Source organism: Triticum urartu, chromosome 7 (assembly GCF_003073215.2).
Source record: "Triticum urartu cultivar G1812 chromosome 7, Tu2.1, whole genome shotgun sequence".
NCBI lineage: Eukaryota > Viridiplantae > Streptophyta > Magnoliopsida > Poales > Poaceae > Triticum > Triticum urartu.
Window position 1 is genome coordinate 124,496,514 of NC_053028.1, and position 24,043 is coordinate 124,520,556.

Sequence of the window (24,043 nt, forward strand, 5' to 3'; positions counted from 1 at the left end):
ATATCTGTTGGGGTAAGAAGATTGTGATCAAGTTGAAGGGTGTCTTCTATTGCCGGAACTTGGTCCTCCATGGCCTTCTTGATCCCTTCATCCTTGTTGATCTCCATGGGTTCTTCTCTCTCCAGCTCTATCTTCATTAGCCAAGCATCGTTGGAGGAGGAGGGAGATGACATAGTGCCTAGCCTGGACAACCCTGACAGAAAACAGCTCAAAACAAAGACAGGAGATTTTTACGTGATACGGGAGTCAAAACCTCTGGGAGTTTATATAATGATTTTTACCGACCAAAATACGTAACGTGTTAGAAAACGGAGTCCAGAAAGCACACGAGGTGCCCACGAGGTAGGGGGCGTGCCCAGGGGGTAGGGCGCGCCCTCCACCCTCGTGGAGCCTCGTGTCCTTCCCAGACTGCTTCTTATTTTTCTATTTTTCTAAATATTCCAAAACGGAGAAATATTGCCTTAAGAACTGTTTTGGAGTCGGTTTACTTACCGTATCACATACATATTCCTTTTCGGAGTCTGAAACGTTCCGAAAAGTGTCTCTTATGTATTCCTCCGGGGTTACGGTTTCAATAACATTGGTTTCAACATTTATGGGATTACCTGAGATATAATGTTTGATTCTTTGATTGTTCACCACCTTCAGATTTGTGCCTTCGAAATTGTTGATTGTTATGGCACCGGAACGATAAACCTCCTCGATAACGTAAGGACCTTCCCATTTAGAGAAAAGTTTTCCTGCCAAAAATCTTAAACGAGAGTTGTATAGCAATACATAATCACCTACATTAAACTCACGCTTTTGTATTCTTTTGTCATGCCATCTTTTAACTTTTTCTTTAAACAACTTGGCATTTTCGTAGGCTTGGGTTCTCCATTCATCGAGTGAGCTAATATCAAATAACCTCTTCTCACCGGCAAGTTTAAAATCATAATTGAGTTCTTTAATAGCCCAATATGCCTTATGTTCTAGTTCGAGAGGTAAGTGACATGCTTTTCCATAAACCATTTTATACCGAGACATACCCATAGGGTTTTTATATGCAGTTCTATAGGCCCATAATGCATCATCAAGTTTCTTGGACCAATTCTTTCTAGATCTATTAACAGTCTTTTGCAAAATTAATTTGAGTTCTCTATTGCTCAATTCTACTTGACCACTAGACTGTGGGTGATAAGGAGATGCAATTCTATGATTAACATCATACTTAGCAAGCATTTTACAAAAAGCACCATGAATAAAATGTGAACCACCATCAGGCATTAAATATCTAGGGACTCCAAACCTTGGAAAATGACTTCTTTAAGCATTTTAATAGAAGTGTTATGATCAGCACTACTAGTTGGAATAGCTTCTACCCACTTAGTAACATAATCAATAGCAACTAAAATATGTGTATATCCATTAGAGGAAGGAAAAGGTCCCATATAATCGAAGCCCCAAACATCAAATGGTTCAATAACGAGTGAATAGTTCATAGGCATTTCTTGACGTCTACTAATATTACCAATCCTTTGACATTCATCACAAGATAAAACAAACTTACGGGCATCCTTGAAGAGAGTAGGTCAATAAAAACCAGATTGCAATACCTTATATGCAGTCCTATCTCCAACATGGTGTCCTCCATAAGCTTCGGAGTGACACTTGCATAGGATATGTTCCTGTTCATGCTTAGGTACACAATGTCTAATAACACCATCTACTCCTTTTTATAAAGATGTGGGTCATCCCAAAAGTAATGCCTCAAATCATAGAAGAACTTTTTCTTTTCTTGGTATGTGAAACTAGGTGGTATGAATTTAGCAACAATATAATTAGCATAATCGGCATACCATGGAGCAGTATGAGAAGCATTTATGACATTTAGTTGCTCATCAGGAAAGCTATCATCAATAGGTAGTGGGTCATCAAGCACATTTTCTAACCTAGACAAGTTGTCTGCAACGGGGTTCTCAGCTCCCTTTCTATCAACAATATGTAAGTCAAATTCTTGTAGCAAGAGAACCCATCTAATAAGTCTAGGTTTAGCATATTTCTTTTCCATGAGATATTTAACAGCAGCATGATCAGTGTGAATAGTTACTTTAGAATCAACAATATAGGGTCTAAACTTATCACAAGCAAATACAACTGCTAAGAATTCTTTTTCAGTAGTAGCATAATTTCTTTGAGCATTGTGTAGGGTTTTACTAGCATATTGAATAACAATTAATTTCTTATCAATTCTTTGCCCTAGAACAGCACCTACAGCACAATCACTAGCATCACACATAATTTCAAAGGGTAAATTCCAATCAGGTGGCTGAACAATAGGTGCAGAGATCAATGCTTTCTTAAGTATTTCAAATGCTTCTACACAATCATCATCAAACACAAATGGTATATCTTTTTGTAATAAATTAGTCAGAGGCCGAGAAATTTTTGAGAAGTCCTTAATGAACCTCCTATAAAATCCGGCATGACAAGGGAAACTTCTTATACCTTTGATGTCCTTGGGACATGGCATCTTTTCAATAGCATCAACCTTGGCTTTATCAACTTCAATACCTCTTTCAGAAACTTTATGCCCTAGGACAATACCTTCATTAACCATAAAGTGGCACTTTTCCCAATTCAGGACAAGATTAGTTTCTTCACATCTCTACAAAACTAGATCAAGGTTGCTCAAGCAATCATCAAAAGAAGATCCGTAGACGGAGAAATCGTCCATGAAAACCTCACAAATCTTTTCACAAGAGTCAGAGAATATAGCCATCATGCATCTTTGAAAGGTAGCAGGTGCATTACATAAACCAAAAGGCATATGTCTCTAAGCAAAAGTACCAAAAGGGCAAGTAAAAGTAGTCTTTGATTGATCTTTGGCTGACACAGGTATTTGAGAGAAACCAGAATAACCATCTAGAAAGCAAAAATGTGTATGTTTGCATAACCTTTCTAGCATTTGATCGATAAAACGTAAGGGGTAATGATCCTTTTTAGTGGCCTTATTTAATTTGTGGAAATCAATTACCATCCTATAACCTGTAATAATTCTTTGAGGAATCAATTCATCTTTATCATTAGGAACGACAATAATACCTCCCTTCTTAGGGACACAATGGACAGGGCTTACCCACTAACTATCAGCAACGGGATAGATTATACCTGCCTCAAGGAGCTTTAGTACTTCCTTTCTTACCAGTTTTTTCATTTTAGGATTCAGCCGTCGTTGATGATCACGAACTGGTTTAGCATCTTCTTCCAAATTTATTTTATGTTGACATAGAGTGGGAGTAATGTCGTTAAGATCATCAAGAGTATACCCAATACCAACATGGTGCTTCTTCAGAGTTTTCAATAATCTCTCTTCCTCATGCTCTGAAAGGTTAGCACTAATAATTACAAGATATATATTTTTCTCATCAAGATAAGCATATTTAAGAGTATCGGGCAATGGTTTAAGCTCAAACACGGGATCACCCTTGGGTGGAGGAGGATCCCCTAGGATTTCAACATGTAAATTGTTTTTCAGAATAGGTTCCTATTTAAAGAATACCTCATCTATTTCCCTTCTTTCATTCATAAACATATCATTTTGATGGTCTAGCAAATATTGTTCTAAAGGATCACCAGGAGGTACGACAATAGAAGCAAGACCAATAATTTCATCCTTACTAGGTAATTCTTCTTCACGGTGTTGTCTACTAAATTTAGAGAAATTAAATTCATGAGACATATCATCTAAACCGATAGTAACAACATCCCTTTTGCAATCTATGGTAGCATTAACAGTGTTCAGGAAGGGTCTACCAAATATAATAGGACAAAAGCTATCTTGTGGGGAACCAAGAACAAGAAAACCAGCAGGATATTTAGTTTTCCCACACAAGACTTCAACATCACTAACAATTCCCATTGGTGAAATAGTATCTCTATTGGAAAGTTTAATTGTGACATCAATATCTTCTAACTCAACAGGTGCAATATCATGCATAATTTCTCTATATAGGCTAATAGGTATTGCACTAGCACTGGCACCCATATCACATAAGCCATGATAATAATGATCTCCTATTTTAATAGAAATAACAGGCATGCCTACCACAGATCTAGGTTTATCTTTAGCACACGGTTTAGCAATTCTAGCAGTTTCATCACAGAAATAAATAACATGCCCATCAATATTATCAGACAAGAGATCTTTAACAATAGCAATACTAGGTTCAACTTTAACTTGCTCAGGAGGTGTATAAGCTTTAATATTGCTTTTACGAACCACAGTTGAAGCTTTAGCATGATCCTTTATCCTAACAGGGAAAGGTGGTTTCTCAACACAAGAAGTATGAACAACAGGATCATTATAAGTTATAATCTTTTCTTCAACTTTAATAGGTGCAGCTACTTTTACTTCTATGGGAGGATGATATTTAAACCAGTTCTCCTTGGGGAGATCAACATAAGTAGCAAAAGATTCACAGAAAGTAGCTACTATCTCAGAGTCAAGTCTATATTTAGTGCTAAATTTACGGAAAACATCGGTATCCATAAAAGATTTAACACAATCAAACTTAGGTGTCATACCTGACTCCTTACCTTCGTCGAGGTCTGATGACCCACAGGTATAGGGGATATATCGTAGTCCTTTCAATAAGTAAGAGTGTCGAACCCAACGAGGAGCAAAAGGAAATGATAAGCGGTTTTCAGCAAGGTATTCTCTGCAAGTACTGAAATAAGTGGTAACAAATAGTTTTGTGACAAGATAAATGGTAACGAGCAACAAGTAACAAAAGTAAATAAAGTGCAGCAAGATGGCCCAATCCTTTTGTAGCAAAGGACAAGCCGGAACAAACTCTTATAATAGGAAAAGCGCTCCCGAGGACACATGGGAATATCGTCAAGCTAGTTTTCATCACGTTCATATGATTCGCGTTCGGTACTTTGATAATTTGATATGTGGGTGGACCGGTGCTTGGGTGATGTTCTTAATTGAACAAGAATCCCACTTATGATTAACCTCTATTGCAAGCATCCGCAACTACAACAAAAGTATTAAGGTAAACCTAACCATAGCATGAAACATGTGGGGATCCAAATCAGCCCCTTACGAAGCAACGCATAAACTAGGGTTTAAGCTTATGTCATTCTAGCAACCCATCATCTAATTATTACTTCCCAATGCCTTCCTCTAGGCTCAAATAATGGTGAAGTGTTATGTAGTCGACGTTCACATAACACCACTAGAGGCTAGACAACATACATCTTATCAAAATATCAAACGAATACCAAATTCACATGACTACTAATAGCAAGACTTCTCCCTTGTCCTCAGGAACAAACGTAATTACTCACAAAGCATATTCATGTTCATAATCAGAGGGGTAATAATATGCATATAGGATCTGAACATATGATCTTCCACCAAATAAACCAACTAGCATCAACTACAAGGAGTAATCAACACTACTAGCAACCTACTAGCACCAATCCCGGGCTTTGAGACAAGAATTGGATACAAGAGATGAACTAGGGTTTGGAGAAGAGATGGTGCTGGTGAAGATGTTGATGGAGATTGCCCTCTCCCGATGAGAGGAGCGTTGGTGATGACGATGGTGATGATTTCCCCCTCCCGGAGGGAAGTATCTCCGGCAGAACAGCTCTGCCGGAGCTCTAGATTGGTTCCGCCAAGGTTCCGCCTCGTGGCGGCGGAGTCTCGTCCCGAAAGGTTTCTTCTTGTTTTTTCTCATCGAAAGAATTCATATAGGAGAAGATGGACGTCGGAGAGCCACCAGGGGGAAAACGAGGTAGGGAGCGCGCCCTAGGAGGGGGGCGCGCCCCCACCCTCGTGAGCAGGGTGTGGGCCCCCTGGCCTTCATCTTTGGCGAGGCTTTTTCTTTATTTATTTTAAGATGTTCCGTGGAGTTTCAGGACTTTTGGAGTTGCGCAGAATAGGTCTCTAATATTTGCTCCTTTTCCATCCCAGAATTCCAGCTGCCGGCATTCTCCCTCTTCATGTAAACCTTGTAAAATAAGAGAGAATAGCCATAAGTATTGTGACATAAAGTGAAATAACAGCCCATAATGCAATAAATATCGATATAAAAGCATGATGCAAAATGGACATATCAACTCCCCCAAGTTTAGACCTGGCTTGTCCTCAAGCGAAAAGCCGATAACAATAAATATGTCCTCATGTTTAGAGGTAGAGGCATCGATAAAAATAAAATACGGACATGAAGGCATCGTGATTGTTCTCATGTCAGCAACATATATAGATTTTGTCATATGATTACTTATGTTCAAGTGATGATCTATTCACAATGTAAGAGTATAAATCATAAACCTTATTGGGCTCCAACAAACTATAATCTCAGTCATTGAAGCAATTGCAATTTATCATAACATCAGAAAGAGTCTATGTTAGAGCTAAAAAGCAAGTCCACATACTCAACTATCATTTATTCCTCCATAATTGCTAACACTCACGCAATACTTGTGGTTACAGAGTTTTAATCGGACACAGAGAAAGATAGGGGCTTATAGTTTTGCCCCACAACCTTTTACCTCAAGGGTAATGTCAACAATAATGGTTCATGCTCCCCTACATCCAATTAGATATATATATATATATATATATATATATCATGTTCTTTCCAACATGATGAGCTTGCCAAAGGATAAAATGAAAAATAAAAGGTGAAGATCACCATGACTCTTGTATAAGGTAGAAGATAATAATAAAAGATAGGCCCTTCGCGGAGGGAAGCAGAGGTTGCCATGCGCTTTTATGGTTGGATGCACAAAATCTCAATGCGAAAGAACGTCACTTTATATTGCCCCTTGTGATATGAACCTTTATTATGCAGTCCGTCGCTTTTATTACTTCCACATCACAAGATCGTATAAAGCTTATTTCTCCCACACCAATTAATCATACATATTTAGAGCAATTTTTATTGCTTTGCACCGATGACAACTTACTTGAAGGATCTTACTCAATCCATAGGTAGATATGGTTGACTCTCATGGCAAAACTGGTTTAAGAGTATTTGGAAGCACAAGTAGTATTTCTACTTGGTGCTGAGAATTTGGCTAGCATGAGGGGGAAAGGCAAGCTCAACAAGTTAGAGGATCCATGACAACATACTTTATCTCAGATATAAGAAAGACATAACTCATTACGTTGTCTTCCTTGTCCAACATCAACTCTTTAGCATGTCATATTTTAATGAGTGCTCCCAATCATAAAAGATGTCAATGATAATATATCTATATGTGAAACCTCTCTTTCCTTATTACTTCCTATTAATTGCAACGATGACCAAGGCTATGTCTACCAACTCCCAACAACTTTTAATCATCATAACACTACAAGAAATATGTCAACTTGTGACCACCACTATTGGTCACTGAAAGGTCATGGTTTTTCATTTGCGACCTTTTTGTGACCAAAAACAGAAGGTCAAAAGCTGGCAGTCATAAACTGACTATAGCGACCTTTCTTCTGGAATGGTCGAAGACGTTTATGACCAAAATACGTCTACTATGGCGTTTTGGTCACTAGCAACCTCCCCAGGCCACGTAGGCATCCAGCGTGGCAAGCTGATGTGGCACAAGATTCAGCCCGGTCCGATTCGATGTTTTACATGGGCCGAGCCCATTAATTCAGCCTATTTGTGTTTTTTTCCATCAAATTTTTTGTTGGGTTCATGGGCCAAGCCCAACATTGCAGCTTTTTTATTGTTGGGCCATGGCCTTTTTGTCTAAGCTATTTCATTTTCCTTTTTTTTATTAAATGGGTCCAAATGGGTCCCAATTGTCAGGTTGTTGTAACCGGGTCCCATTTTTCATGTTCTGGTAAGTGGGTCCCATCGATTAGGCTCATATTCTTCATATTTCAACCAGTATTTAAATTGCTAGACAAAAAGAACACATAAACTTCAAATAAGAGCAACCAGATCACATAATACAATGGCAATCACAATAACAAGCTCTATACGTGCCAATACATGACCATGTGTAATGCAGTACTTTCAAGCTCTACAAGTGTACTAACGAGCTCTACAAGTGTAATACAGTACTGCTTTACAAGAAAGTGACAACATGCCAGACGCGTTGGACGACTGTAGTTGGATGAACAACATGACAGACTCGCTGGACGACCGGAGTCAGATGAACAACATGCCAGACTCGCTGGACGACCGAAGTCAGGGCTGGCGACAAACAAAACTGCAACATGGCTTCCTCTGTCACCCTGTTACATGAATGAGAGAAGAATAAGAAAAATTGGGGCAAATATATTGAACAGGCCATTCAAGAAAATGACATTTATTTAGAATGACAACACAAATTGAGCTAGTGCCATGCTTTTTGTCCTCCAACGAGTTAAAATGAGATACCCATACATACAAGAAAACAGATACATAATATGAATATGCATGGCTCAAGTGCAAGTCATGCAAAAAACTTCAGCAGGCTCTCTTCAATTGTTCAACTTAATTGGGTGGTTTTGATCAAATATTATCGATGCAACACTTGGCATCACTAAACTACAAGTCCAAAGCATCATAAGCACTAGACAGAAATCACCATGGCCAGAACATAACTTAGCAGAAGGGGTGTGTGGTCATGGACACACGCAGAGCAAGATAATAGAGCAAGAGAGAGCAAAAGAGAGGAGCGGTTGCTTACCAGCTATGCTATGTTAGAGCAGAAAAAGAGTTATTGGAGTGGGAGGCCTGCGAGTGGAAGAAGAATCATTGCATGGTGGCGTGTCTCTGTCTTGCACCTGCGCGTGTTAGAAAGTGCACCCATCAGGGAACCAAGCATATACATGACATGTCGAAAGAATAAATACCATGGTAGCAATGAAATTAAACACCAACTGCCAACAGTACTACTGTTGTCGACTTGTTTGGATCATCACAAACCAACTAGTATAGCAGTTGGCACACAAAAGTAGCAGCAGTACATGCACCTTCCAGGTTCACATTGCACTTTCTTTTCAGGTTTGCAACAAAAGGAAGAAAGAAAGAAAGAAACAACATTCTCAGATGCACCAAGACACGAACTTGACAGCATAATATTCCCAGTCAGCCACTTAACTAGATCAATTCCCAACAAGCAAGACACAACAAAATATTAAAAAAGAAAACACAAAGTGATCAGAAGTGGTTTTGAATATAACATTCGCCCTGGCAGAAGACTCTGTTAATAAAAGGCACTTGTGACTTCAACTAACTTGTGGACTAATTTTGCTCAAGTTTCTTAATAGACTTACAATGTTTAGCTTCCAAAAATTAAATCACAAAGTTTAGCTTACAGAAAAAAATTACAAGGTTTTCTATCTGCAATCAGTACAAACTTGATAGTGCTACAAGTGCTAATGATCCAACAGCGTCCCATCTCCACACATCCTAGTACTGAATTTCCTCACACTTGATAGTGCTACAAGCAAGCAAGCAAGCAAACATGCAAATACAAGTATGGGATACATGATTCTACTCAAATAAATTGACAAGGTTTTCTTCTTCTTCTTTCTAGTTAATGACAACCACTCATCAAGCAAGCAACATCACATTGGTACAGCAGTTAGCATCGTTCAGCATATATGGGATGTGAGCAGTCAACACATACTAATTTTATTTTATTTGTTTGCATCAAGTCAGCACCTACTAGATGGGATGGAAATGCATCTTCTGTATTAGTTGTGGAGCATGCGTGTATTATTAGCAATTAAAGCAAGGGTCGACACTAGTGAAAGAGCAGATGACGTCGCTTGTGCGAGGCGAGGCGAGGCGAAGAGCACCTCCTCGCTCTTGGCGCCGAGCTTGACGAGGGGAGGGGGGCTCCATGGAACCTGCGACAACCCGACCTATGTAAATCATAAGGTCTTGATTAGATATAAACAGTAGTACTGGATGATAGATATAAACATTAGTATTGCCTGAGCTCATTTTTTTTGCAACGATAAGCATGTCCTAAACCGCCACTGTGAGATCGTTGAAGTACTAGATGCCAGAATGTGAGAATGGATAAAATAGAACATGAATGTTCTCAAGTGCCATGAAGTGAGAAAGCAAGTAGTCAGAATGACGAGGCATGTTAGCTGCCAAAACAGATTCAGACTAACTGCATGTCCAGATGGACATGCCATTCCCAAGCATTTCAAGACACTTTGACTAAACATAACAAACTCATGCAGTAACCACATTGAGCATCTAAAACAGGAAGTGGCATGAACAAGAATCAATTGTTTACCTCACCAGGTGTCTATCATAGCATACAAATTCAGCATATTTGATGACAATGGCCTACAAGATTCCTGATGCTAGCTTTAATTGCAGAAATTTCCTACTAGTAGCAACCAAATACGCATGCTAAGATCACTGAGTTGAACATCAGCATGTAATGGAATGCCTGGTATTGATATGCAAGAGTATGACTAAGTGTAAAGAAGAGTAAAACTATCTACTGTACTTATTTTATTTGCTCCCCAATTCAAGAAACTAAGGCACTAGAAAGACTGGCAGAAACTACCATCTTCATGGTCGAAACATCTTCTCATCAAAGAAACTACCATCTTCGTGTTTGTGTCTTCACCTTCAGATGTCAAGCTTTACTACTTGCTTCTGGGCATCAGACACATGCGCTTTTCCTGCTACCGTAGCTTCTGGCCGGCCATTGACGAACAGTCAAAGACACAGCAATACATCAAGCACAATCGCTAGTGGTAGCAGAGTGAGTTAGTGCGCGGGCTGGCAGGGCGAGTAGGGTACTTTACTCTCTGATGATGGTAGTCATGGAGGAGAAATGTAAAAAAATTCAGTAAACATACTAGTGATCTACACAGTGTTGCTCCATAGCTCAACTGAACTTCAGAAAAAGTAAGACAAACAAAGTACAGTTCGTGACTTGAGAGGCTAGGATTCAGGGTAAAAACGACTCACCCATGAAGGCGAGCTGATGAAGGTGAGCTGAGCTCTACTGATGTGCCTTATCGGTGTCCAGCAAGAGGGCGCCCATGAAGGTGAGCTGAGCTCTCCCGTGCGTGTCATGGTTGCGGGCAGGAGGTCGTTCATGTGGGGGAGGGGATAGAATGCAAATCCTCCAGATGGGTGCTGGTGGTTGGCGATGGAGGAGGTCATCGGGTGCCTCGTGCGTCCAGGCGACGACGGCAACCTTGGTGAGCCACCATCACCAGTGTGCATGGACCAGCCTATGCCCATCAGCGGCGCGAGCGCGCTGGAGGTCGCAGCCAGATCGAGGGCTTGACGACGACCTGTGTGAGGAAGAAAAACAAATCGAGCATGTGTGAGCAACATCCAGATCGAATCGAAAGGAGAAGAGAAGAGGGTGAGAGAAGACCTTGTTGACGAGTTCCATGGTGTCGAGCGCGCGTGACGAGGGCGCGGATCCGGAAGCAACGCGGCGGATCTGGCCGCCGCCTGACCTGCTGCTGCTCAACGGGTGGAGGTAGATGCGGATGGGCGTGCGGGACTGCTGCAGGGGGAGGGGGGAGAGCGAGGGAGTCGGGGGAGATGAGGACGACGAGGAGCCGCGGGCCGGGGGTGGGTTGCGGCAGGTATGCGGCGAAGGTGAGGTGCGAGAGGCAGAGCCGACGAGGGCACGCGGGGGCGAGGGGTTATGGCTCTGTGGATGCGGTAGGTGGAGGGAGTGGGGTGGGGCGGAGAAGAGGGGGGAGTAAGGCCGGCGGCAAGGTGTGGTGACGAGAGGAAGGGGCCGGTGGACGAGGGGGACGAGGGCGATTGGATCTAGGGGAGAAGGGGGAGGCGGCGATGGAGAAGGGGGAGGGCGTCCAGGAGCGCCGCGGCGTGCGGCGGTGCGGCGGCGGCCATCGGGGTGGTTGGTGCGATCTTGGGGGGGGGGAGGGGGAGGGGGCGGCGGCGGCTAGGGTTTCGGCGAGCGGGTGCGGGTGCGGGATTGGAACGGTGGTGAGTGCGTGCGTGGGGTTTGGAACGGTGGTGAGTGGGTGTGTGGGGTCTGCAGGTACGGTGGGGAGTGGGGGCATGGGTGAGAGGGTGAGGGGTGAGGGTTGCCGTTAGATTCCGGAGCATCCGACGGTGTCTGACGCATGATCCGCGTGATAGGCTCCTAGACCGATCAAAACGCAGCAAGCAATTTGAAGACTTTATGACCATCTAAATTGGTCGAAATCAATTAGATTAAAGATAAAAAAATTCATGAAAACTTCCTTTTTCATTTTTTGAGTGCTTAAAATGAGTATTTTTTAAAGGATCAACCAAATATTTTTCAAATGATACCATATTTTGCACAAAGTTTGCATTTTGGATTGGCAAACAATATTAACAAAGAGAGTTTTTATTTTCTTTGCACGAAAAATCAATTTTCATTTTTCGAGTGCCCAAAATGAGTTTTTTTGTGAAGGACCTACCATATATTTTTTGCAAAATTGGACCAAATCATTTTTATAAAATACTTGGCCATATTTAATGCACAATTGACCAAATGGTTGGGTGTCAAAAGTTTTGATCCACCTCTCGTGAAAAAGACAAATTTCCACGAATTCAGTTGGAAGCAGGTCAAATTTGAACTTCGGCTGCCTCATAGTTTGCTATTTATTTTTTCTAAAAATCATTTCTAGGTACATAAGTATCTATTTAATCAGAGAAACATCAAACTTTTTCCAAGATTCAACCACTAGCTAGGAACGGTCATTCCCGCCGTTTTGACCGTATTTTGAAACAGGCATAAAAAATTCAAAAAAATAAAAAATTGGGAAACCTTTGTATTGTGTCATTATATGTGGCCAAGTTCCCAGGAAAAATAACAAACTTGTAATACAGCAATTATTTTAAAAAAGTGTTCTCACAAACGAGCTATCATGTGTGGAGATCAATGGCTTTCAAGCCAAATGATCAATCTTATGGCCACATTCATGGCATAGTTTGTTCAAATGATCTCATATTGTGCACAAGGGTGCATATTGGAATGGCAAGCAATGTTGCCTAAGGAAGTTTTCATTTTCTTTGCACGAAAAAACCATTTTCCATGTTTCGAGTGCCCAAAAGGAGGTTTTTTTGTGAAGGACCTCCAAAATAATTGTTGCAAAATTGGACCAAACCATTTTTTTAAAATACTAGGACATATTTAATGCACAATTGACAAAATGGTTGGGTGTAAAAAGTTTGGATCCACCTCTCGTGAAAAAGACAAATTTCCGTCGATTCAGCTGGAAGCGGGTCAAATTTGAACTGCAGGTGCCTCATAGTTTGCTATTTATTTTTTCCAAAAATCATTTCTAGGTACATAAGTATCTATTTAATCAGAGAAACACCAAAAAATTTCCAAGATTCAACCACTAGCTAGGAACGGTCATTCCCGCCGTTTTGACCGCATTTTGAAACGGGCATAAAAAATTCAAAAAAAATCAAAAAATTGGGAAACCTTCGCATTGTGTCATTATATGTGGCCAAGTTCCCAGGAAAAATAACAAACTTATAATACGGTAATTATTTTAAAAAAGTGTTCTCAGAAACGAGCTATCACGTGTGGAGATCAGTGGTTTTCAAGCCAAATGATCAATCTTATGGCCACATTCATGGCATAGTTTGTTCAAATGATCTCATATTGTGCACAAGGGTCCATATTGGAATGGCAAACAATGTTGCCTAAGGAAGTTTTCATTTTCTTTGGACGAAAAAACCATTTTCCATTTTTCGAGTGCCCAAAAGGAGGTTTTTTTGTGAAGGACCTCCAAAATAATTGTTGAAAAATTGGACCAAATCATTTTTATAAAATACTAGGATATATTTAATCCACAATTGACAAAATGGTTGGGTGTAAAAAGTTTTGATCCACCTCTCGTGAAAAAGACAAATTTTCGTCGATTCAGTTGGAAGCGGGCCAAATTTGAACTGCAGGTGCCTCATAGTTTGCTATTTATTTTTTCCAAAAATCATTTCTAGGTACATAATTATCTATTTAATTAGAGAAACACCAAAAAAATTCCAAGATTCAACCACTAGTTAGGAACGGTCATTCCCGCCGTTTTGACCGCATTTTGAAACAGGCATAAAAAATTCAAAAAAAATCAAAAAATTGGAAAACCTTCGCATTGTGTCATTATATGTGACCAAGTTTCCATGAAAAATAATAAACTTGTAATGCGGGAATTTATTTTAAAAAGTGTTCTCAGAAATGAGCTGTCATGCGTGAAGATTCATGGCTTTCAAGCCAAATGATCAATCTTATGGCCACATTCATGGCATAGTTTGTTCAAATGACCTCATATTGTGCACAAGGGTGCATCTTGGAATTCCAAACAATGTTTCCTAAGGGAGTTTTCAATTTCATTGCACAAAAGAGCCATTTTCCATTTTTCGAGTGCCCAAAAGGAGGTTTTTTTGTGAAGGACCTCCCAAATAATTGTTGCAAAGTTGGACCAAATCATTTTTATAAAATACTAGGCCATATTTAATGCACAATTGACCAAATGGTTGGGTGTCAAAAGATTTGATCCACCTCTGGTGAAAAAGACAAATTTCCGCCAATTCAATAGGAAGCGGGTCAAATTTGAACTGCAGCTGCCACATAGTTTGCTTTTTATTTTTTCTAAAAATCATTTTAAGGTACAAAAGTATCTATTTTATCAGAGAAACACCAAAAAAATTTCAAGATTCAACAACTAGCTAGGAACGGTCATTCCCGCCGTTTTGATCGCATTTTGAAACGGGCATAAAAAATTCAAAAAAAATCAAAAAATTGGGAAACCTTCGCATTGTGTCATTATATGTGGCCAAGTTCCCAGGAAAAATAACAAACTTGTAATACGGCAATTATTTTAAAAAAAGTGTTCTAAAAAATGAGCTGACATGTGTGAAGATTCATGGCTTTCAAGCCAAATGATCAATCTTATGGCCACATTCATGGCATAGTTTGTTCAAATGATCTCATATTGTGCACAACGGTGCATCTTGGAATGGCAAACAATGTTGCCTAAGGAAGTTTTCATTTTCTGTGCACGGAAAATTCATTTTCCATTTTCCGAGTGCCTGAAATGAGGTTTTTTGTGAAGGACCTCCCAAATAATTGTTGCAAAATTGGACCAAATCAATTTTCTAAAATACTAGGCCATATTTAATGAACAATTGACAAAATTTTTGGGTGTCAAAAGTTTTGATCCACCTCTGGTGAAAAAGACAAATTCCCGCCGATTTAGCAGGAAGCGGGTCAAATTTGAACTGCAACTGCCTCATAGTTTGCTATTTATTTTTTCCAAAAATAATTTCTAGTTACATAAGTACCTATTTAATCATAAATACATGGTTTGGTGGCGATACGTCAAGGTTTGGACGGTGGTCGAGGGCCCCAACTCTAGAGTGCGTAAACTCGCATGCCGCCGCGTGGTCACCGCGTGACTGTGGCGTTGCCATGTGTTCTGGGCGGCCTAGGCATGTCTAGTGGGTTGGGCACTCCCCAGGTAGGTGCTAGGAAGAAAATTACAACATAAGATTCTCACGAGGAGACCGATCGATGCTCAAACATGAATTAGCAGCCAAGTGTTTGATTAGCGGTACGGGAAATGTACATGGCTAATGGGCATGAGTTTTGGCTGAGGATGATCAGTTACTAAGAAGACCGTCTTCACAAATTTTCAGCTCAAAAGGAGGAGCCTAGGTGGTACTTGCTTTGCAAACTACCACACTGGACATAAATACGAATGTTGAAGCTCGGCTCAAAATAATGAATGGATTGAGCTGGCATTTGGTGGAGGATGGTTATTTGGGCATAGAAAAGCACTGTAGAAAATGGATACTATTTGGACATGCCAAAGTGGTACTTCCTTCACAAACTGTTGTTCTGAACAGAATAGGAAAATGAATATTTTTGAATTATTTTTGAACTAGGAAAGGAAGGTTTTTACATATTTGAAGAAGATATGACCCAAAGAATTTATGAGATTTTTTTGGGAATTTTGGGAATGACAGAAATATAGGTTGCTTCACAACCTAGGGCAAAAACTGCCACATGGACATGACACATAGGCAAAACTGATGAGGTGGCGCCTAGTCATAGCAACCCACCACAATTTACAAGGCTATGACCATCTATATTGGTCGTTAACAACTAGAAATAAGGCAGCAGACTAGCGTTGTTTGCTTTATGACCATTTCCTCTAATGAAATTATGACCTTTCTGACCAATTTATGACCAATTCTTCGAGGGTCACTGACAGAAGGTCATAAGTTGACATATTTCTTGTAGTGATACTCTTTCTATGTGAAGTCATTACTCTCAATAAGATCAATATGAACTCTTTGTTTCTTTTTATTCTTTTTCTCTTTTCTTTTATTCACCCAAGATCATGGCAAAATAATCAAGCCCTTGACTCAACACTAATCTTTATTATATATAGCTCACGGACTCGATTACAAAGAGAGATCATAAAGCAAAACTCAAAACTAGATCATGCCATAAACTTTATTCTACTAGATCAAGATACTACTAATAGGATCGAACTAAGAAAAACGGTAAAGATAGGAGTTGTGATTGTGATACGATACCGGGGCACCTCCCCCAAGCTTGGCAGTTGCCAAGGGGAGTTCCCATACCCAAGTAATTATGTCTCCTTTGTCGGTGAAGAAGGTGGTGGTGATGTTGGCTTAGTTGATGGCTTAGGCTTCTCCCTTAATTTGCGCTTGAGGACGGCATTTTGATCCCTAAGATTATCAATCTCCCACTCCAGGGTTAATGTCTTTTTGCATAGGTCCTGCTTATTTTCCTGCAAGAGACGAAAAGGGGTAAACTCGAACTTGGGTTTCTTTACCCTATCAGGGAGACTTGACTTTTTGAACTCCACGTGCATGTCCCCAGGTTGAGGCAATGAGGCTTCATCTTCATCTGAGCTCGTCTCCTCCTTCCCCTTGGGTTCATAGTCCTCTTCTTCCTCTGTGGTCCAACCATCGTGTTCCACATCTCCATAGACCTTGGGATTTGCTAAGTAATCATCCACATAGCTTTCTCATTCCGAATCCTGGGAAGACATGTTGATTTAATCTGCAATGGGATAGCTCGAAACCAAAACAGAGGATATTTGCGTGATACGGGAGTCAAAACCTTCTGGAGAATATATAGTGAATTTTTACCGACCAAAATACGTATCGTGCAAGAAAACAGAGTCCGGAAGGCACACGAGGTGCTCACGAGGTAGGGGGGCGCGCCCAGAGGGGTAGGGCGCGCCCACCACCCTCGTGGGGCCCTCGTGTCCTTCCCGGACTGCTACTTATTTTTCTATTTTTCTAAATATTCCAAAACGGAGAAATATTGCCTTAAAAATTGTTTTGGAGTCGGTTTACTTACCGTACCACATACCTATTCCTTTTCAGAGTCTGAAACATTCCGGAAAGTGTCCCTTATGTATTCCTCCGGGGTTACGGTTTCAATAATATTGGTTTCAACATTTATGGGATTACCTGAGATATAATGTTTAATTCTTTGAACGTTTACCACCTTCGGATTTGTGCCTTCAAAGTTGTTGATTTTTATGGCACCAGAACGATAGACCTCCTCGATAACGTAGGGGCCTACCCATTTAGAGAGAAGTTTTCCTGCAAAAAATCTTAAACGAGAGTTGTATAGCAATACATAATCACCTACATTAAACTCACGCTTTTGTATCCTTTTATCATGCCATCTTTTAACTTTTTCTTTAAACAACTTGGCATTTTCATAAGCTTGGGTTCTCCATTCATCAAATGAACTAATATCAAATAACCTCTTCTCACCGACAAGTTTAAAATCGTAGTTGAGTTCTTTAATAGCACAATACGCCTTATGTTCTAGTTCGAGAGGTAAGTGACTTGCTTTTCCATAAACCATTTTATACGGAGACATACCCATAGGATTTTTATATGCAGTTCTATAGGCCCATAATGCATCATCAAGTTTCTTGGACCAATTCTTTCTAGACCTATTAACAGTCTTTTGCAAAATTAATGTGAGCTCTCTATTGCTCAACTCTACTTGACCACTAGACTGAGGGTGATAAGGAGATGCAATTCTATGATTAACATCATATTTAGCAAGCATTTTACGGAAAGTACCATGAATAAAGTTTGAACCACCATCAATCATTAAATATCTAGGGACTCCAAACCTTGGGAAAATAACTTCCTTAAGCATTTTAATAGAAGTGTTATGATCAGCACTACTAGTTGGAATAGCTTCTACCCACTTAGTAACGTAATCAACATCAACTAAAATATGTGTATATCCATTAGAGGCAGGAAAATGTCCCATATAATCAAAGCCCCAAACATCAAATGGTTCAATAACAAGTGAATAATTCATAGGCATTTCTTGACGTCTACTAATATTACCAATTCTTTGACATTCATCACAAGACAAGACAAACTTACGGGCATCCTTGAAGAGAGTAGGCCAATAAAAACCAGATTGCAATACCTTATGTGCAGTTCTATATCTAGCGTGGTGTCCTCCATAAGCCTCGGAGTGACACTTGCGTAGGATCTGTTCCTGTTCATGCTCAGGTACACAACGTCTAATAACACCATCTACTCCTTCATAAAGATGTGGATCATCCCAAAAGTAATGTCTTAAATCATAGAAAAACTTTTTCTTTTGCTGGTATGTGAAGCTAGGTTGTCGGGGGTTTGCTGCGACATATGCCAACGGGTGGCTTATCATGGTGGGGGCGGTAGAACGTCGCCAGTGCCTGGAAACGGGATGAGGCAAAGACATGCACGCCGGTGAATCCTACCCAGCTTCGGGGCTCTCCGGGGAGATAATACCCCTACTGTTGCTCTACGGGGTCTCCGCATGATCACTATGGACAAAGTGTTTACACGGTTGCTCCTTGAGCTATTTTCTAGTGGTAGGAGAGGGCAAGGCTAGCTCTCTCCCTTCTATATGATCTGGTCTAGAGCTAATGGGTTCCAACCCTTTGCATGGGTGCCCTGGGGGGTTTATATAGGCCTACCCCCCAGGGGTACAATGGTAATCCGGCTGGGCGCGGGCCCAGCCGTCAGTGTCTCTGGCCTCCGTCTTCTCTGCCGACCGCTGGGGCCCGCCGACTGGCGGGCCCCACCGACTAGCCGGGTACGGAGCCGACAGCCCGCGTCCGCCGCTGGCGGGTCTTGCCGGCTGCTGCTTACTGTAGCCGTGCTTCTGATGACGCGGGCTTGATTATGAGGTCATGGCAACAGCCCCACCGCCCGGCGGGCGATCACTGTTGCCTCTCCCCATCACATCTTGATTAATGGCGCGTGGGCCCCGGGGGAGGGCTCGGCCGACTCCCCCGGGCCGACTCCCGACGGGTCCGACTGGTGGTTCTCCTGCCGTCTCCCGAGGTCTCACTGACTGGTGGGGCCTGCTGCCTCCAGGCCGTACAGACAAGCCGTCGTGGGTGCAGGATTCGGCCCTGCGGTGCTGATGTCAGGGCCGGCATGGCAACAGTGCCACGCCACACGGAGATCTTCCGGGGTACGGCGTGCTGTGGCCATGCCTGCCCTTGGTGAGGGGCGGGGTGGGCTTCGCTGTAGCCACGCCCCTGCCTCGTCCCCTTTGATGAGGTCATGGGGTTTGTTGGAGTCGTGGGCCGACTCCCCAAAGCAGGCTTCTTTGGAAGTCGTCCCTGGGACTCGGCCGTGAGCGGGCAGTCGGCCGTCTTGCCGTCGACTCCTCAGGCGGCGGCTCTTCGTCCTGGGGTCTTTGAGGGGTGCAGCCCGCCCCGATGTCTTCAAAGGTTCTGGGACCCGGGTTGGCCTACCCGTGGCCCATTACTCTGACAGTAGTCCCCGAAGCTGGTGAAGCACCGCGGACAATCGGCCGAGAAGCCTCAGCAGTTTCTCTTTCCGGGTGCTCAACACATGGTGTTTGATTGACTTCTGTCGGGCCGATTAGAAGGAGTCGGACTTGCTAAACTCGGACCCACTCAATTCCGACTCGCTCGGTATTTCGAACGTCGCGGCGGGATTTAAGTGGCGTGCTAGCTAAGCCTCTTGGCCGCCGCCCGTTCTAGGCCTGTCACGCGAGGGCACGTGGCTAGGCCGTCCTGCCAGCCTACGCGCGCGACGGGACAGGCCCATAGGCGGGGCCCGCCACTACCGCGCCTCGGCGCTCGAGCAGATTCGCTGCGGCCCCGGTGGACGGTTGGGATTCCCGTGGAGTTACTGCGCGCAGTAACTTTACGTGGATCGTGGGGGTCGTGGGGTTGTGGGCGCAGTAAATCCCCACATCCGCCCCCTCGGCTTCGCAGCCCACGGGGCTATAAGTAGGGGGAAGAGGAGGGCACGCGCACCCCTCCTTCCCACTACTTCCTCGTTCTCTTCCTCCTTGCTGCTCCTCGCTCTCCTCCTTCCTCTTCTCTTCTTCGCTCCGCCGCACGCCCAAGCTCCGGCGAACGCTGCGGCAACAGCTCGCAATGAGTTCTTCCTCCGCCGCCGCGCCTCCCCCAGTGCGCTCCAGCACCTGGGACGGCTCCGAAGTTCATGAAGACCACGTTGAGTTCCTCCGCCGGACTCGTAGGCTTCCCGGCGAGGATTGCGTGCAGGTGCGTCTTGCGCCAAAGGGGGAGATTTCCCCCGCGCCGCAGGAGGGCGAGCGGGTTATCTTCCGCTCGCACTGCCTGCGCGGGTTGGGGCTCCCGGCGAGCAGTTTCTTCCGGTCCTTCCTCGAATTCTACGGCCTCCAGCCACACCACCTCACCCCCAACGCAGTGGTGCTACTGTCCGCCTTCGTGGCCATGTGCGAAGGCTTCCTCGGAGTCCTCCCCACCCTCGAGCTCTGGGGGGAGTTCTTCTTTTCCAAGCTCGGCACCCAGGCTGCGGGCGTGCCGGCTCAGTGCGGCGCTTTCATCGTCGTGCAAAGGTCGGGGGCCGACAATCCCTTCCCCTCCATCTCGCTGATCAAGTCCGTGAAGATGTGGCAGAGATCCTACTTCTACGTCAAGAACGCCTCCGCGAGGGGAGACTGGGTCAACTTGCAGGCTTTCGAAGCCGGCCCGCCGGCTGGGCGACTACCCAACTGGTCGTACCAGGCCAAGTCGCTGACGCCTACAGGAGCTGGCGCCATCATGCGACTCCGACTGCTGACGCAGTCGGAGGGTCTGACTGGTCCAGACCTGTTGGCCGCCTTCGTTTCGCGCCGAGTTCTCCCACTCCAAGGCCACCCTCATATGATATGCCAGATGAGCGGGCACCGCGACCCGAGTCGAATGTGCACCAAGGACATGCCTCACGAAGAGGTGGCCTTCATGGTGAACTACCTCTCGGATAGCAAGTTCCTGGAGGACTGGCGATTCGGCAAGGAGCCGTACTCCCGCGCCAACCCCCCGCCCGTGGTGAGTTGCCTTTCTTTTCTTTCTTTGGATTGTCTTCTTCTTGCCGAGTTTTGTTTTGACCATCCGGCTTTGGTTAGAATCCCCTCCTCCACCCACCAGCCGACACCTCGGGGCTGGCCCGCGAGTTCCTTGCCGACCGGGCGGAGAGCGACGTCGACAACCCCGATCTGGGGGGCGGCGGCTCTGGAAGATGACGCCGAGGGAGGAGGAGGAATAGCAGGCGACTTCAGGCCCTCGGCCATCTTCGCCGACTGGCCTGACGACGACGCCGAGGGAGAAGTCGCCCCTCACCATCGGCCAGGAGCTAGCCAGCCGGGCGCGGGCTCTTCTGTCGCGCCGGGCGCTCCAGGCGGCAGAAAGAAGCGCAGGGCCGTGCTGACCTTGTTCGGCAATCGGCCGAAGAAGCCCAAGGGTTCGGCTGCGGCGACCCGGCGGGACGAGGCGGCCGCGAAGGCCATCCGCTTCTGTAAGGAAGTGAAGAAGCCGCCATTGGTCTCCGCGTAAGTATTCAGTCTTCAAAGTTTTATTCTTTCTTTGTGACTTTGTCTAAGTCTCTGTTTGCCCCTCTTGCTTCAGGGCTCCCCTCTCTCTTGAGAGGGTCACCGCCGCCTCCGTCATGGGGTCGGCAGAGACGTCCGCCACCACTCGGTGGATTGACCCCGCTGCTGACCTCCAGGAGGCGACGGAGCGGAATGCGCAGGAGAAGCGCAACGAAGAAGAGGCCCTCCGCCTGGAGAAGGCGGAGGCCGACAGGGCGGAGGCCTCCGCCAAGAAAAAACTGGCGGAGGCCGAAGCCGCCACCGCGGTGAAGCAGCAGGCCGAGGAAGCCGCACGCCGCCAGTCGGCGGTTCTCATTACCCCATTGAACTCTGCGCCGCCGCCTCCGGAGTTCACGGGGCAGACTGGGGAAGCCGGCAGGGAGAACCCCGTCGTGGAGGGGGAGGGCAGCGACCCCTCTACGCCGGATGTGAATGTTCCGTTGCCGCCTCCACCGCCGTCTGAAGGTGCGCAGGGCGGGCAGCCGGCGGCCCTCCGGTGTCGCCGACCGAAGACGAGGCCGTGGCGAGGCTACTTCTTCAAGTCGGCTCGCCAACGCGCCGCCGTCTGGAGAAGGTGACTTCGGCGCCCCGCCCCCTGGAAGCCGGCACCGCCAGCTCGGCGATCCCAGACGCCGAGGCGACAAGCGCCGCGCCTACTGGGTGGGTGCGAGGAGGCAGCACAGGGCCGCTGAACCAGGCGCTCCTGGACGTCCAGGCGAAGCTTCGCGCTGAGGGCGACGCTCTCCCGAGTTGCACCAAGGCATTCCTTGCGTCGCGGGCAGCCGTTCGGGTATGTTTTTTCCCTTTGGTCTTTGTTTTTCTTGTTCCTCTCTATGGGGGCGCGCCAGCGCATCCACTGGGTGTAGTCCCCGAGTTTCGGGCTGGCTGCTGAGGAGGCAGCCCGGAACTCCAATTGATGAACTTTGGGTGTTAACTTTTTGTCTGAAACGTTCGTCGCAGGATTACCCATGAGGGTGCTGCTATTTTTTTGACTGCCAGAACTGCGACTTGGATGAGGGCGGTTGGGCTGGGAGGCGGCGGGGTGGAGTCAACAGCTCCTTGCTGGGTTGTTGAAGTCCCCAGGCCGACTGGCGCAGTCCTTGGGCTGAGTTCTGGAGTCTTCGAGTCCGCCACCGCAGTCCCCGGGCCGGGTTTGGCTGTGGCAGCTTTGGGGTCTTCCGCCAAAATCCTCGTTCCAACTGCCGGAGCTCTGGAGTCGGATCCGACGTCTTCGGGAGGAGCTGGCACAAAAATGGAGTCTGATTCTGGTGAAGGCTTGACAGACGGCTTGAGGAGGCATTGAAGGGCGACACCAGATGGTATTGCTTGGCGGGTAGAGCCGATTCGTGCCAATGCATCTGCTTGGTCATTGTCATTCCTTGGCACATGGAGGAACTCGCACCCTTCGAAATACCCGCTGAGTTGCTGCACGAGGAAACGGTAGCTCGCCATGTTTGCATCTTTCGCGTCCCAGTCGCCAGATGATTGCTGGACCACTAAGTCCGAGTCGCCATAACACAAGATCCGGCGGATGCCAAGCTCTTTGGCAAGCCGGAGCCCGTGAATGAGCGCCTCGTACTCAGCGACGTTATTGGAGGCGGCAAAGTGGATTTGCAGCGCATACTTGAGCTTGTCGCCTTTGGGAGAGGTGAGGACGACGCCGGCTCCCAAGCCAGTGCGCATCTTGGAGCCAACGAAATGCATCCGCCAATGGGTGGAATCAGGTGCTGGAGGTAGGTACTGGGTCTCGGCCCAGTCGACGAGGAAGTCGGCCAGTGCTTGTGACTTGATGGCGGTGCGGGGCTGGTAGTGGACGGTGTAAGGAGCCAGCTCTATGGCCCACTTGGCCACTCGGCCAGAAGCATCTCGGCTACCAATGATCTCGGCAAGCGGGGCCGTGCAGACCACCGTGATTGGATGCTCTTGAAAGTAAGGCTTCAATTTCTTGGCAGCAAAGTGTAGGCCATAGCACATCTTCTGGTAGTGGGGGTAGTTCTGCTTGGAGATCGACAGTACCTCGCTCAGGTAATATACCGGTCTCTGGACAGGCAGCGCCTTGCCTTCCTCCTTGCGCTCCACTATAATGACGGTGCTGACTACTCGGCTGGTGGCGGTGATGTACAGGAGCATAGGTTCCTTGGGAGTCGGAGCCGCCAGGACAGGTGGAGTAGTCAACATC

The 24,043-nt window shown here is 45.2% G+C and overlaps 1 long non-coding RNA gene across 2 annotated transcripts; it reads right to left on the bottom strand.

The window, feature by feature from the left end:
• Window positions 1-7,921: 7,921 nt before the first annotated feature.
• On the bottom strand, window positions 7,922-11,971 carry LOC125525383. 2 transcript variants are annotated; one of them, XR_007291278.1, is made up of 4 exons: window positions 11,350-11,971; window positions 10,932-11,263; window positions 8,674-9,841; window positions 7,922-8,236 (listed from the first exon to the last, which is right to left on the bottom strand). It is a non-coding gene; the product is annotated as an uncharacterized LOC125525383 (long non-coding RNA). The 2 variants fall into 2 exon arrangements; XR_007291277.1 differs by having other exon boundaries at window positions 8,674-9,856.
• Window positions 11,972-24,043: the final 12,072 nt, after the last annotated feature.